The sequence below is a fragment of the Leopardus geoffroyi genome, chromosome B2 (assembly GCF_018350155.1).
Source record: "Leopardus geoffroyi isolate Oge1 chromosome B2, O.geoffroyi_Oge1_pat1.0, whole genome shotgun sequence".
NCBI lineage: Eukaryota > Metazoa > Chordata > Mammalia > Carnivora > Felidae > Leopardus > Leopardus geoffroyi.
In genome coordinates this window covers 100,149,875-100,157,337 of record NC_059332.1, presented here as the reverse complement: position 1 = coordinate 100,157,337, position 7,463 = coordinate 100,149,875, and the positions used below count along the sequence as shown (strand labels likewise).

The 7,463-nt window shown below is 40.9% G+C and overlaps 1 non-coding gene across 1 annotated transcript; it reads left to right on the top strand.

Annotated features, from left to right (window-relative positions):
* The first annotated feature begins 224 nt into the window (after positions 1–224).
* On the top strand, positions 225–354 carry LOC123610064. The gene has a single exon (XR_006718090.1). It is a non-coding gene; the product is annotated as a small nucleolar RNA SNORA42/SNORA80 family (small nucleolar RNA).
* The last annotated feature ends 7,109 nt before the right edge of the window (positions 355–7,463 follow it).

Genomic DNA, 7,463 nt, shown 5'->3' with positions numbered 1-7,463 from the left:
AAATTATATGCCAACAAATTGGACAACCTAGAAGAAATGGATAAATCCCTAGAAACATGAAAGCTCCCAAAACTGAATCAGAAAGAAATAGAAAATTTTAACATATCAATTATAAGCAATGAAATTGAAGCAGTGATCAAAAAAACTCCCAACAAACAAGAGTCTGGGATCAGATGGCTTCACCATTTGGTGAACTCTACCAAACATTTACAGAATAATTAAGTGCACAGTGATGGACTGATGACAGCCCTTCTCTGTGGGCCTTTCATAGTGTGCCAGTGCCAGAGATGCATGCAAACCATTGCCCAGCCTTCTCACCAGTGGGCTGTGAGCACTGAAGGGAGCTGTACAGTGTGAAAAAATGACAACAAAAATAAAACATAGAATTAATATGTATTCTTCTTAAACTATTCCAAAAAATAGAAGAGGAAAGAAACCTTCCAAGTTCATTCTATGAGACAAGCATTACCCTGATACTAAAACCAGATAAAGACACTACCAAAAAAAGACAACTACAGGCCAATATCTCTGATGAACATAATTAAAACATCCTCACTGAAGTATTAGCAAACCAAATCCAACAATACATTAAAAATCATCAACTATGATCAAGTGAGATATATTTATTCCTGGGACCCAAGGGTGGTTCAATATTCACAAATCGATCAACATGATACATCATATCAAAAAGAGAAAGGACAGGGGCACTTGAGTGGCTCAGTCAATTGAAAGTCCAATTCTTGATTTCAACTCAGGTCATGGTCTCACAGTTCATGGGTTTGAGCCCTTCATAGGGCTCTGTGCTGATGGCATGGAGCCTGCTTGGGATTCTCCCTCTCTCTGTGCCCCTCCCCAGCTTACACTCTCTTGGTCACTCCTACAATAAATAAACTTTAAAAAAATTTTTCTTAATTTAGCAAGAGAAAGGATAAAAACCATATGATCATTCAATAGATGCAGGAAAAGCATTTGACAAAGTACAACATCTATTCATAATAAAACTCCCTCAACATAGTAGTTTTAGACAGAACATATCTCAACATAATAAAGGCCACATATGAAAAACCCACAGCTAACATCAACTCAATGGTGACAAACTGAGAGCTTTTGCCATAAGATCAGGAATAAGACAAGGACATCCACTCTTACCACTTTTATTCAGCATACTACTGGAAGTCCTAGCTATAGCAATCAGACAAGAAAAAGAAATAAAAGGCATCCAAACTGGTAAAAGAAGTAAAATTTTCATTATATGTAGATGATATGATACTGTATATAGAAAACCCTAAAGACTCCACCAAAAAACTACTGGAACTGATAAATGAATTCAGTAAAGTTTCAGGATACAAAATCAATTTACAGAAATCTATTGCATTTCTATATACTAATAATTAAAGCGCAGAAAGAGAAATTGAAAAAAAATCCCATTTACAGTTTCACCAAAAATAATAAGATACCCAGGAATATATTTAATCAAAGAGATGAAAGACTGCACTCTGAAAAACTATAAAACTCTGATGAAAGAAATTGAAGATGACACAAAGATGTAATTTAATTACATTAATTAATGTAGATTAATGTAGATTTAATGCAATCCCAATCAAAATACCAACAGTGCTCTTTCACAGAACTGGAACAAATAATCCTAAAATTTGAATGGAACCACAAGACTCCACATAGCCAAAGCAATCTTGAAAAAGAAGGTAAAAACTGGAGGTATCACAGAGGCACCTGGCTAGCTCAGTCGGTAGATCATGCAACTCTTGATCTTGGGGTTGTGAGTTCTGCCCCCATGTTGGGCATAGAGTTTACTTAAAACAAAGATTTTAAGAAAAACCTGGAGGTCTCACAATGCCATTTTTCCAGACATACTACAAAGCTATAGTAACCAAGACAATATGGTACTAGCACAAAAATAGACATATAGACCAATAGAACAGAATAGAGAGCCCAGAAATAAATCCTTGATCATATGGTCAATTAATCTTCAGCAAAGGAGGCAAGACTATGCAATGAGAAAAGGACAGTCTCTTCAACAAATGGTGCTGGGAAAACTGGACAGCTACATACAAAATAATGAAATTGGACCACTTTCTTATACCTTATACAAAATAAACTCAAAATGGATTAAAGATCTAAATGTGAGGCCTGAAACAGTAAAAATCTTAGAAGAGAGCACAGGCAGTAATTTCTCTGACATCAGCTGTAGCAACATTTCTCTAGATATGTCTCCTGAGGCAAGGGAAATAAAAGCAAAAATAAACTATTAGAACTACATCAAAAGAAAAGTTTATGCACAGGAAAGAGAACAACAACAGGAAAAAAAAATCTAGTGAATGGGGAGAAGATATTTGCAAATGACATTTCCAATAAAGGGTTAATATCCAAAATATATGCGGAACTTTTACAATTCAACACCAATAAAACCAAACAACCCAATTTTTCTTTTTTTTCTTTTTTTTTCAATATATGAAGTTTATTGTCAAATTGGTTTCCATACAACACCCAGTGCTCATCCCAAAAGGTGCCCTCCTCAGTACCCATCACCCACCCTCCCCTCCCTCCCACCGCCCATCAACCCTCAGTTTGTTCTCAGTTTTAAGAGTCTCTTATGCTTTGGCTCTCTCCCACTCTAACCTCTTTTTTTTTTTTTTTTTTTTTTTTTCCTTCCCCTCTCCCATGGGTTTCTGTTAAGTATCTCAGGATCCACATAAGAGTGAAAACATATGGTATCTGTCTTCCTCTGTATGGCTTATTTCACTTAGCATAACACTCTCCAGTTCCATCCATGTTGCTACAAAGGGCCATATTTCATTCTTTCTTATTGCCACGTAGTACTCCATTGTGTATATAAACCACAATTTCTTTATCCATTCATCAGTTGATGGACATTTAGGCTTTTTCTGCAATTTGGCTATTGTTGAGTGTGCTGCTATAAACATTGGGGTACAAGTGCCCCTATGCATCAGTACTCCTGTATCCCTTGGGTAAATTCCTAGCAGTGCTACAAACAATCCAGTTTTAAAAATGAGCAGAAGAGGGGCACCTGGATGGTTTAGTCGGTTGAACATCTGACTCTTGATTTTGGCTGGGGTCATTATCTCACTGTTCATGGGATTGAGCCCCACGTCGGGCTCTGCACTGGCAGCGCAGAGCAAGCTTAGGATTCTCTCTATTCCTCTCTCTCTCTGCCCCTCCCCAGTTCTCTCTCTCTCTCTCTCAAAATAAATGAATAAACATTTAAGAAAAAAATGGGCAAAATACATGAATAGGCATTTCTCCAAAGAAGACATCCAGATGGCTAACAGACACATAAAAAGATGCTCAACACACTCATCATCAGGGAAATGCAAATCAAAACTATAATGAAATAACCACCTCACACTTGTCAGAATGGCTAAAATCCACAACACAAGAAACAGTAAGTGTTGACAAGGATATGGAGAAAAAGGAACCTTCATGCAACTTCCAACTGTTGTTGGGAAACTGGTGCAGCCACCATGGAAAACAATATGGAGGTTCCTCAAAAAATTAAAAATAGAATTACCATATGACTTAGTAATTCCACTACTGGGAATTTACCTAGAGAATACAAAAACACTAATTTGAAAACGTATGTGTACCCCTATGTTTATTGCAGTATTATTTACAATAGGCAAGTTATGAAAGCAACCCAAATGTTCATCAATAGATGACTGGATAAAGATGTGATATATACATATATATTGGGGGGGCAGGCTTGCAGCCAGGCCAAGTGCCTAGCTGCATATATATATATATATATATATATATATATATATATATATATATTCAATGGAGTATTATTCAGCCATAAAAAAGAATGATATCTTGGCATTTGCAACAACATGGATGGATCTAGAGCATATAATGCTAAGTGAAATAAGTCAAACAAAGACAAATATATATTTCATTCATATGTGGAATTTAAAAACCAAAACAAATAAAGAAAAAAAGAGGAAGAAAAAGACTCTCCACTATAGAGAACAAACTGATGGTTACCAGAGGGGAGTTGGGTGGGGGATGGGTGAAATACTTGAAGGAGATTAAGAGTACACTTAAGGGAATGAGCACTGGGTGATGTACAGAATTATTGAATCACTATATGGTATACCGGACACTAATATAACACTGTGTTAATTATACCGGAAATTTTAAAAAGAAATAAAAATTAAAAATAATCAAAAAACAAAGTAGCAACGGTCCAGTTCCTTTGTGCACTTTTTCAACAACAATCTATTGAACATCTATTTGTCAGGCAGTCTTAGGGACATAGTGTTTAAAACAAAACAAAACAAAACAAAACAACAGACAAATGAGGACCCTTCTGGGTGGTCAGGGAAAGAAATGACACTTCAATTCATCCCTGAAGCACATGCAAAAGGTTCTGGCCTGTTCCCCCAGCCAGAGACCAGGAAAGGAGAGGGTACAAGACAAGATCTATAATGGAGGCAGATGAAGAAGGGCCTGAAGTCAGAGGAGGCAGCTCAGTTTTATTCTGAGTATGATGGAGAGCCATAAGAGAAGAGAAGTGGCAGATTGTGATGTGTTTTTATTTGTACCACATTCAGTGGCAAGACCTTTAAGGTAAAATGGCCATCCAAAGGGGCACAGAAGTTTTTGACTATCCCTTTGCCTCATTTATTTGGATGCCACTTTAGAGGATTGGCTATGTCAATATGTTTTGTTACTTTACTAAACACTTCCCTTTTTAATAAAGATTGTGCCAGGTTTTATCCAAATTATCACATTAAATCTTCACGAAAACTTGCTTTATGTCAAAACCACCTGCCACTCTTTGACAACAGCTTTCTAAGATTTCCCCATCCTGGAGTACCTACTGGGCTATGCCTTGTTGACATGATATTCCAATAAGGCAGGGGAAGAAAGTCCAGATGAGGATCTGCTTCTGCAATAACTTTCACCACCAGGGCAAATACATCTGCTTGTAGATTTTGATCAGGAGCAAATGTTTATTTCCTCACTCAGCACATAGTTATGGGCACTAAAGATATGCAAGGGGGAAAACATAGGCCAGATCCTGTCCTAAGAAGGAGAGGATCTAGTAAGAGCCCAGGTCTGTTGCCCTCCTTTTCATTGCTCCCCTGTCCACCTACACCCCTCATGCATTTCCATGATGGGTAACAGAACAAGGCTCCTGGACAAGCCACAGGGGAAGAGGGAGAATTGTGTCCCTCAGGCAGCTCACACCTTGTAAATGCACCACCGAAACATTAGGCCTGAGATCAGGTGAAAATTGAGATCAAGGTTGGCCTTTGGAGAAAAGAAGACAGGCTGGTGGAGTTGCCACAAGCATGGACTCTGGCATCATCCAGGCCAGGGCGTGGGGAGTGGTCTGCCACTAATAGCAGGACTCTATGCAAGTTACTTAACCTCTTTACGTCTTTATTTCTCACCTGGAAAATGGGAAACAATAGTACCTACCTCACTGGATTGCTGTAAGGACTAGAGGAAGTGGTAAAATGGTATAGGAAACACCTACCTCAGAGCCTCACATGTGCGTGTTTAATAATGGGTGACTAATATTGCCTTGGATAATATAGCAGACCTGGATGTGGAGAGGAGAGGTTGTCCTATGGCTGTACCGTGTGATGGGCTGGCAAGGACTGGGCCCACAAAGCCATACATGATGGGAAATGCATGCCTCCTAGGCCACCTTATGCACATGTAAACTCAGGTCAGAAGAGAGATAAGCAGGGTATTGGCACCAATGGGAGGGCTGCCTTCTCAGTCCCCTTCCCTCTTTCCTTGCCCAAGTCACCACTGTTCATGGAAGGCAGCAGCAGCAGCAGCCACAGGGAAGAGACCTTGGGAAACGGAAACTGTTTACATGTTCTGTCAAGTTTCTGTCTCCCTCAGCCCATGAGGCCCACTCCATTCATCCAGCCACAAGGAGGAAAACAAACACAATGTGGCCCAGAACGAGCTGCCTTCATAGCCTTTACATGTACCATATAGAGTTAAATGATGCCTGTAACATTCACCCTGCTCTGAATCTGGAAGACAGGATGACACCAAACAGGACAGGCACAAACAGAACTTTGGGGTTTAGAGGAAGGAGGAAGGGAGGAGGGACCACATCCCACCGAGGGGCCTGGGATGCTCCATGAAACAAATGGCATCTGTGGGAATGGAAAGGGAGAGTGTATGTAGATCACAGACACAATTATTCAAGCACCTTAGCTAATGAGAGAGAGAGAAGGAGAGAGAGAGAGAAGCCCCGGGGCATGGGGGAAGGTATACAGAGAAGAGAGAGAAGTCATTAACTAGGAAGAAAGAAGATCAGAGAGAGGAAAAGTGTGTGTTCTTTTTTTTTTTAATGTTTATTTTGTGAGAGAGAGAGAAAGAGAGAGAGAGAGAGCTCAAGGGAGAGAGGGGCAGAGAGAGGGAGAGAGAATCCCAAAGTAGCCTCAGCCGCTGTTAGCACAGAGCCCGACATGAGCTGGATCTCACAAACTGTGAGATCAGGACCTGAGCCAAAATCCAGAGTCAGGACACCCAACCAGTTGAGCCACCAGGTGCCCCGAGGGAGTGTGTTCTTAGACCCACATGGCTTGAGCATGGGTGTAGGCTGAGGGAGGGAGCCAGGATGGCTGAAGCAGCAAGCTCCCAGAGGGCTGTGAGGGGCTTGGACTGGCCTGAGCAGAGAGGGCAGCTTACCTTGTGACATGAGGGGAGGAGAGGAGAGGAGAGGAGATTAGTTGTAAATGTTGGTAAAACAGAGAAGGGACAGGCTGTTTAGGTCCTGGAAGCTTCATGGCTCAACTTTCTCAGTGAAGTAGAGTTAATTCCTGAGACTAAAGCAGGGTCGGTCAGGTGGGGCTTGGGGAGAGAGGTGAGGCAAGAGTCACTGAAGACTGCTAATTGGCCTGGAAGGCCCAGCTGCAGCTGGAGACAGATTTCCCTGCGACCATAGTCCTCACAGGTGCGCAGTTTCCTTTAACAAATGAGAAAAGCCTGTGTGTCCCCAAGTAGGCAGCCTACAGAGGGAGCAACAGAAAGTTGGAAGAAGGGGCAAGTCATTAACTGTGTGGTCCAATCTGGATAGAAAATCAGACGTCAACAGAAGACAGACACACTGGGACAAAGTAGGGAGACCATGAAACTGGAGGACCCTATGAGGAGAAAGAGAAAGGTCGGTGTAGGGAGATTCTGAGAGTTGGAAAAACTGTGTCCAGGGTTGAACAGCGTCTTCCAAAAGTCCATGTCCACTAGAACCTCAGAATGTGACCTTATTTGGAAATACAATCTTTGCATATGTAATTAGTTAACATGAAGGTGGGTCCTAAGTCCAGTAACTGTTGTCTTTATGAGAAAACAGAAACACAGAGCTATACACACACACAGAGGAGAATGCCCTAGAAAAACAGAGGCGGAGACTGGAGTGTTGCATCCACAAACCAAGGAATGCCCAGGATTGCTGG